This window comes from Spinacia oleracea, chromosome 3 (assembly GCF_020520425.1).
Source record: "Spinacia oleracea cultivar Varoflay chromosome 3, BTI_SOV_V1, whole genome shotgun sequence".
In the NCBI taxonomy this organism is placed as follows: Eukaryota; Viridiplantae; Streptophyta; class Magnoliopsida; order Caryophyllales; family Amaranthaceae; genus Spinacia; species Spinacia oleracea.
Window position 1 is genome coordinate 106,273,663 of NC_079489.1, and position 9,262 is coordinate 106,282,924.

General features: G+C 37.2%; 1 long non-coding RNA gene across 4 annotated transcripts; it reads right to left on the reverse strand.

The window, feature by feature from the left end:
• Positions 1 to 4,654: 4,654 nt before the first annotated feature.
• Positions 4,655 to 8,844, reverse strand: LOC110775478 (uncharacterized). 4 transcript variants are annotated; one of them, XR_008929651.1, is made up of 7 exons: positions 8,409 to 8,844; positions 7,593 to 7,658; positions 7,439 to 7,496; positions 6,701 to 6,794; positions 6,433 to 6,552; positions 5,488 to 5,607; positions 4,655 to 4,973 (listed from the first exon to the last, which is right to left on the reverse strand). It is a non-coding gene; the product is annotated as an uncharacterized lncRNA (long non-coding RNA). The 4 variants fall into 4 exon arrangements; XR_008929653.1 differs by lacking the exon at positions 5,488 to 5,607 and having other exon boundaries at positions 4,662 to 4,973; positions 7,593 to 7,635; XR_008929650.1 differs by lacking the exon at positions 5,488 to 5,607 and having other exon boundaries at positions 4,664 to 4,973.
• Between the last annotated feature and the right edge of the window lie 418 nt (positions 8,845 to 9,262).

A 9,262-nucleotide genomic window follows, 5' to 3' on the forward strand; every position in this document is an offset into this window, starting at 1 on the left:
TGAAACTCAACGATATAAGTAAGGAGTCCTTTTATGTCGTGGCAAATTCGATAGGTTTACCTAATAAGTTCTTAGACGTACCTATCAACCAAGAATAGTTTCTAGACTATTAGCAAAAGGCTTTTGCTTACCTAAGATGTTCTAGGATTAAGTCGACAAACTGTGCTTAGTTCTTCAATGATTTTAGGGTCTTGGAATCATTTTATTCACACCTGCCGGAACACATAACTTGAATAAAATGCTTAATAAACATTGAATTATGCATGTATGCTAGAATTTAAGTTTATTAAGAGAAACTGTGAATGGTTATTTATTTGTTTATTCTTTTCAATTGTAGTTTTAATATGGCAAACAACAATCAAAACATCATCATGGGTTCTGAGCTTATGGTCAAGCTGAACCTGACAAATTTTCTTGAATGGGAAGCTAAGCTAGTTGAAATAGTCAAACTCAATGGACTTGAGTATGTACTGTCACATCCCATGCCAAGCTACTATGCCAGAGACATGACCCCTGAGAGATTTTACGCCTGGGATGCGGATCTCAAAAAGGTTATGAGTCTCATGCTGAACAATATCCCTGATGATTGGGCTAAAAGGTTTGTAGCCTATGAACCTTTTACGCTCATCAAAAATTTGAGGGATATCTGTCGTGGAAGTACGGAGGACAGGGACCTGAACGTCCATGAGTTGATTGAATCAATGTCTGGTCTAAAGGTTAGTTCTCCCAACAGGTGTTATAGGATGGAAGTCCAAGAAACACATGTTCAGCTCCTTCGCACTAAACAGAGGGTAGGCGTCCCACTGAGGTTCCATGTGGATCTTATGCGTTCATACTTTGATCGCCTAAGTCTACTAGGAACACCAATAAGCGAAAGGATGGCAGTCTCTATCTTGCTCAATTCACTACACAGTGGGTTTGGTCGCTTCAAGCAACTATATCTAAGTGAACCAAGAGAAGAAACAGTTGCAGAATTTATTCACCTTGTCAGAAAGGCTGAAATAGTACTGGACTGTGAAGCCAAAGATTTACTCAAGGCTAGAAAGAGACCATTCAAGAAAGGTGGAAAGTCCAAGGGCAATGCTAAATCAAAGCAGGACAAGTCCACATCAAGCTGTCTTTATTGTGATGGAATAGGCCATTACAAAAGAGAATGTCCAAAGCTAAAGGAAGATCAGAAGAACGGAACAGTCGTTCCATCTTCAGGTATTTTCGTTATAGACTGTATACTTGCTAATTCAACTTCTTGGGTATTAGATACAGGTTGTGGCTCACACTTATGTTCCAATCCACAGGGACTAAGAAGAAGTAGAAAGTTAAGCAAGGGTGAAGTCGACCTACGAGTGGGAAATGGAGCACGGATTGCTGCATTAGCCGTAGGAAATTACTATTTGTCGTTGCCCTCCGGGCTAGTTTTGGAACTGGAAGAATGTTTCCATGTTCCAAGTCTTACTAAAAACATCATTTCAGTTTCTTGCTTACATGCTAAGGGATTTTCCTTTTTAATAAAAGACAATAGTTGTTCGTTTTATTTTAAAGAGATGTTTTATGGATCTGCTAGATTAGTCAATGGACTTTATTTATTAGATCACGACAAACAAGTATATAACATAAATACCAAAAAGGCCAAAAAGGATGATTCAGATCTCACCTATCTGTGGCATTGTCGATTAGGCCATATAAACTTGAAACGCTTAGAAAGACTTCAAAGGGAAGGAATTCTAGAACCATTTGACTTAGAGGATTATGGTAAATGCGAATCATGTTTACTTGGCAAAATGACAAAGCAGCCTTTCTCTAAAGTTGGAGAAAGAGCAAATGAACTATTGGGTTTAATCCATACAGATGTATGTGGACCAATGAGTACAAATGCTAGAGGTGGTTTCAGCTACTTTATCACTTTCACTGATGACTTCAGTAGGTATGGTTATGTCTACCTAATGAAGCATAAGTCTGAATCCTTTGACAAATTCAAGGAATTTCAGAGTGAAGTAGAGAATCAATTAGGCAAGAAGATTAAGGCACTGCGGTCTGATAGAGGCGGTGAATATCTGAGCTATGAATTTGATGACCATCTGAAAGAATGTGGAATTCTATCAGAATTGACTCCTCCTGGAACACCACAATGGAATGGTGTGTCGGAACGAAGGAACAGAACCTTGCTAGACATGGTCAGGTCAATGATGGGTCAGGCCGAACTTCCATTAGAATTTTGGGGACATGCACTAAATACAGCTGCACTCACTATAAATAGAGCTCCGTCTAAAGCTGTCGAAAAGACTCCATACGAATTATGGTTTGGAAAGCCTCCAAATGTGTCTTTTCTTAAGATTTGGGGATGTGAAGTATACGTCAAACGATTAACTTCAGACAAACTTCATCCAAAATCTGACAAATGTATCCTTGTGGGCTATCCAAAGAAAACAAAGGGGTATTACTTCTACAATACATCTGAGAACAAGGTGTTTGTTGCTCGAGATGGTATCTTTTTGGAGAAAGATCACATTTCCAAAATGACAAGTGGGAGAAAAGTAGACCTCGAAGAAATTCGAGTCGAACAACAAACTCTAGAGAATGCTCAAGATGACATTCAGGATGAAACTCAGAGATCTTTAGAAGAATCTGGTGAGAATCATGGTCAATCTAGAAATGTTACCCCGCGTAGATCGCAAAGATATAGATCTCAACCGGAAAGGTACTTAGGTATTTTGACGAACGAGAGCCATGACGTTCTATTACTTGAAAGTGATGAACCTGCGACTTACAAACAAGCTATGACGAGCCCTAGCTCCAAGCAATGGCAAGAAGCCATGCAATCTGAATTGGACTCCATGTCTGAAAACCAAGTATGGGATTTGGTCGATTTGCCAGATGGCTATCAAGCCATTGGAAACAAATGGGTTTTCAAACTAAAAAAGGACAAGGATGGGAAACTTGAAGTTTTCAAAGCTAGATTGGTTGCAAAAGGTTACAGGCAAGTCCACGGTGTGGATTACGATGAAACTTTTTCACCAGTTGCAATGCTAAAGTCTATTCGGATAATGTTAGCAATCGCTGCATATTACGATTACGAAATATGGCAGATGGATGTCAAAACTGCTTTCTTAAACGGCGTTTTAACAGAAACCGTGTTTATGACACAACCTGGAGGTTTTGAGGATCCAAAGAATGCTAAAAAGGTATGCAAGCTAAAGAAGTCAATCTACGGATTGAAGCAGGCATCCAGGAGCTGGAATATACGTTTTGAGGAAGCAGTCAGTGACTTTGGTTTTATCAAGAACGCAGACGAATCTTGTGTATACAAGAAGGTCAGTGGGAGCAAAATTGCTTTCCTAGTATTATATGTCGACGACATATTACTTATCGGAAATGACATTCCTATGTTGAACTCTGTCAAGATTTGGCTTGGGAAATGTTTTTCGATGAAGGATCTAGGAGAAGCACAGTACATATTGGGCATCAAGATTTACAGAGATAGATCTAAAAGGATGATTGGACTTAGTCAAAGCACTTATATCAATAAGGTGCTTGATAGGTTCAAGATGGCGGACTCCAAGCGAGGCTACCTACCCATGTCTCATGGAATGACTCTAAGCAAGACTCAGTGCCCAAAAACACTTGATGAGCGTAGACGAATGAATGGGATTCCATATGCATCATTGATTGGTTCAATAATGTATGCTATGATATGTACACGCCCGGATGTTGCGTACGCACTCAGTGCTACGAGCAGATACCAGTCAGACCCAGGAGAGGCGCATTGGACTGCTGCCAAGAACATTCTGAAGTACCTGAAAAGGCACAAAGATGACTTCCTGGTCTATGGTGGAGATGATGAATTAATTGTTAAAGGCTATATGGACGCAAGTTTCCAAACCGACAAAGATGATTTCAGATCACAGTCTGGGTTTGTCTTCTGCCTCAACGGAGAAGCAGTAAGCTGGAAAAGTGCTAAGCAAAGCACCATTGCGGATTCTACAACTGAAGCGGAGTACATTGCTGCACATGAAGCAGCAAAGGAAGCTATATGGCTAAGGAAGTTCATAGGTGACACTACTACAAAAAAGGGCAAAGAGACCCTTCCAAAATGGCTTAAGAGATCTCCTTTCAAGGGGTCTCTATCTCACAGGTCTCTTTGATAAAGAGACCCCCTCATGAAGAGGGGGTCTGTTTGTTAAAAGTTAGAGACCTCCCACGTAAGAAAGAGGGTCTCTTATGTAAACGTTGGTGAAAATATTTTAGAAGGGAAAGAGACCTCTTATTAGAGATATGAGATCTGTTTGCTAAATGTTCAGACCCCATAACTGAGATAGGAGGTCTCTTTGAATATTTATATTTTTGTTTATTAAAGTAGTTAAGACCTCATATATAAGATAGGGGGTCTCTTTGTTATTTTTATTATTATTATTTTTTTCAAATTAAGATCTCATATCTTAGATATGGGGTCTCTTTGAATTTTTTATTATTATAACTAGAGTGCCTTTATTACACCTGACGGGTCTCTTTGAAACCTTTTTTTGAAAAAAAAAATTCGATAATAGCAGAATACATGTCAGCTGCGCCAATTCAGAATTAATATACATATATTACACCTGCCAGCAGGCATCAAACGCACAAAACCACACCTGCTATAATACATAATTTGTAATAATTAGAGAACAATTCCATAATCCATATATTAACAAAAAAAATATATTTCCCACAAGTAATGCTCAAAACGCAAGCTTTACATAAATTGTAATTTGCATAAACGTCAAAGCTTTACATCGCAATTTCCAAAAAACGTAAAACAAAAATCAATTCAAAAATATAATCATTCACGCCAATTTACCAACAATTGGAACCGAAACTCATGCAGTTATTTTCATACCATCAACTTGGTTTTCTTCATCCGCTTCTTGCTTGAGCAAATACTCGACCCACATATCTCTAACCTCATCCACATTTCCCGATGAATAAGTTTCTTCAGAAAACTGTAATGAGTAGCATAATTAGTAGTTAAACAAAGGATAATTTAAAAAAACCGACTCATTTACCGATTTACGATAAGAAATATATAAACAGCTGAATGAAACTGTGAATACCAACCATCAATATATTACGGGAAATTTATTTCGTTGCCTAAACTAAAGGACATCAGCATTAAGACACCAAAGAAAACTCCAAAAAAAACAGCAGGTAGCCATCCAACAACACTAACCAACTGAAATTCTAACAGGACTGCAATCCCACTTATCCACAACAAAAAGAAACACCACCAGAGTATTGCAGCAGCAAACCCACATCATAGTATATACGAAATATATAGAATGCTTGTGATCGACAAAGAAATTATAAACAAGTTAATTTAAGGCCGGGATAACCACGAGCAATGCTTGTGATCCATGAATCTGTAAGTTAGACAAACATAGAGGAATTGAAAGAATCCAAAGTCAATAAATCATCAGAATATGAGTTCTGACAAAAAGTTGAAGGTATATTACTCACTTAACCACTAGGTAACTGCCTGTGACTTTTGACTTGTGTATATTGAGATGGATTAATAACTGAAACTTGATCCATAGTTGACTCCTTCATGGACACTTTGATAAACCTACAGGCTACAGCCTGTTTGTACATTTCAGAAAATGCTTGTTATTTCTCATCCAACCTTTTTCTTTGAAAAAATTTCACTGTATTCTTAAAACTTTTCAAATATTCAGATCTACCTAATAATTCTCAGATAACTAAAGTGAGACTAAATACAGTACAATTAGCCAACCAGGTAAGGAAATTAAAGCAATTTCACACAACAAGAAAAATCAACAAGATAATTCATTGGAGGGATAGACATTTTTCAAATAAAATGCAAATTGATAAGGTAATTAATACTCGAATACTTAGAGAAAAGGCTAAACCCATATCATATCAGAAAGGCAAAGACATACGCCACATAACTCCATAAGCAAGCCCAATCCTACGCCTATAACACCTTAACGAAACTTTTGATACAAGATCAAGGAAGCTCCATCTTTATAACAATGCTTAAGTCCACCAGAAGATATGCTTTAAAAATCATGAATTCGTCATATTAGGTAGATTATCAAAGAGTTATACAGAATACAAACATTAGTTCCTACAGCTTGTTTCACGAAAGCTACAAAAAGAACAGTCAAATGTTATAGCCGTGTTGACTGATTCTCAAATATAAAAGCAGCGTTCCAGTGTAACCAGAAATGAATCATACATTCAGGTTCAGATGAAAGCTATGAAAAAATTCACATAAGGGGATTCAGGTGAAATGAATTAAGCATGAAACCCTTTCTTCTAACCCTCTTCCAAAAAATATGAGGGGGTTCCTGATTATTTACTTGGAGTCACTCAGGTAATTAAGCACTAAGTGATTATTTTTGAATAATCCATTGATTGATTGATATGGAGAAGATGTCCCACCTGCATATCTGGTGTCTGTGAAGTGAGGTTGGAGTTGGATAATCGAAGTATTATGCTATCTTTGTACGATTCTTCTTACTCTCCTTCTAGGGTGTCTAGCTCGGCAACACCATCATATTCCTGAATGAGGAAGTGAAAATCAAACTATGAGGCATAACCTTTTCAAATACATCATACAGTATAATAACATACACTTATGTAATATATAGTTTAGATGTTCCCTTACAGGGAAATAAACATCTAGAATATGATTTCAAACTTCATATACCTACTCAGTGATAATGTAGGCCCTGTCAAGAGTGTTCAAAATCTCATCCAATCCAAGTCTAAAAGGTTTAGTTGGAGCAACATTTGAAAACTTCCTGTAATTCAAACAAAGACATCACTTCCATCATAATTTCACATCACTAAAATATACTAGCACTGCATATATCAGAAATAAACAAGAAAACCCTTAAAAATATAGCTGAGCATTACACCAAAAATATCAAAACGAACATAAAGGAGAATTATGGGTCTTATTTGAGGAATCTCTTTGCCAACTTTTGTTGTAGTGGGGCCAGAACAGTACATAAAATGTGGACAAGGAAAACTTCTACCCAATCAGTTTTCGGTAACATGACTGAGACAAAAAACTAGGAAAGGAAACAATGTCTTACTTAAGTTATAAAGTTATCAGCTGTACTTTTAGCAAGCAGAGAAGTCATTCGACTACGATAAGCAACAGGTGACTTTACCTTGGTTGAATTAATTGGTCCTTTTCAACTTTTGATTACATTGTGTCTTCAACAACTCATAAACAATTCAAGAAAGGAAGGCAATGCAAGCAAAAATCTCTAAGAAGGTTTGTACAAAACTACTGCTAAGTGCTAACACCTCAAGCAAATAGGCCTGAACACTACCACCAGCAAAACCAGTTCCAAACACACAGACAAACACCCAACAAAAAAATTCAACAACATTCAAAATATGTTGGGATAAACATAAGGTAATAAGCTTATTTTACCTAGCTATTTTAACCAAAACTTCTGCTTGGTAATTTACAAGATCTCATTCAGGAACTGCTGCACCCAGGGAAAAAAAGGTTCCAAAGGCACATAAATCAGGAGCTGCAAACAGAGGAGTGCCTCTACCTTTACTAACCTCTTTGAATTCGTTACCTGCAGCTTTGTAGCTTCATCGTTTCCCTGTTCAGCCACACCACTACAAAATATAGGGGAAAAAACCTGTTAAAAAAGACAATTTTGATTCAAGTCATTAAATATGCAAATGATTCAAGTCATGGACTATGCAAATGCCCATTAACAGTGGCAGATTTCAGAAGATAGAAGACTCAAAAAAGTAAATGTTGGTTATACACCAGGATACTTTTAATAGGTCCTGAACTATTAAATGCGCAAGATGGAGCAGTTTCGTTACGTTCTCTATGAGTGGTGGATATCAACAAAATAAGGGAATTACCATGGGCACCTACTGCTAAAAAATTGCAGTAAATAGATACAAAACTTCCCCACCTTCTATAATTATATTCACAATACCTTCCGGGCAGTTAACCAACAACAAGATTAGTCGACGTATAAATGGAGGTCTGGAGTTTGAAACCAAGCAATCAGCAACATAAACCAACAATAATTATCCGAATAACCAAGAATCGCGTCTAATTGAACCAAATTAGCAAAATTGCACCTTTCCTGTTGTTTATTCCATTTCATACACTTATATCTCAATTTCATAAATCAAGCAGTTTCAATTTCAATTGAATACACATTAAACCTAAATCTATCACTGACAAATATAACATCAAATACCTGCAATTTTCACAATTTTACTAGAGATGCTGAAAAAGAACAAATTGTTGCCCTAATTGAAAAACCTACACCTTAGGCAAGTATCACCATCCAATTTTAACGATTGAACCTTTAATTACGATAGAACTTCAAAACAAATAGCAAACATTGCAGAGAAAAGGGAAATACCAGTGAAATCCGCTCTCGATCATTTGCTTCTTTTGATAGCAGATCTGCTCCAAAGATCTTCTTCGCCGTCGCCTTCTTTAGGTTTTCACTAAGACTCCTTTTTTTTGTGAAGAGTGAACATTGTCGAAGGTTGTAGAGGAGAGAGAAATTAAAGTTTAACTTTTGTTTGCTCGCTGTAGAGGAAGACAAGAAGAGAGATAAAAAAAGGAGGGGTGTGGAGAAGAGACCCGTGTTTTTGGATATCAGGCTTCTTCATTTTCATCAATTGGGGCCCACGGGAGATAACAGACCCGTGTTTTGTGAAATTGGCTCTTTTCTTTTTCATTTAACAGGGCCACGCGTTATAAGAGATCCGCTTTTTGTTATACGGGGTCTCTTCCACTAAAGAGACCTGCTTTTTACCTAATGGGTCTTATTTAATAGATCTCTTTGCCAATTTTTGTAGTAGTGTGAACTTGGTGTAGTCCCCTCCATTAAAGGACCAATAGCCCTGTATTGTGACAATAACGGAGCTATTGCACAGGCAAAAGAGCCTAGACACCACCAGAGAGTCAAGCATGTACTTCGTAGATTTCACCTTCTACGAGAGTTCGTTGAAAGAAAAGAAGTCGAGATAAGCAAGATTGGAACTGATGACAACATATCAGATCCATTAACTAAACCTCTGCCACAAGCGAAGCACAACTCGCACACTGCAGCTATGGGAATCAAGCATATTGGAGAATGGCTTTGATGTCTCTATTTAATGTTTTAAAGTTTTAGAGTTTAAATCTTTGTAAAACATTATTGGTTAATCATTCACAATAAATGAAAAGAATTCATTTTTCCATTTAATTTGTGGTTTATTAAATGAT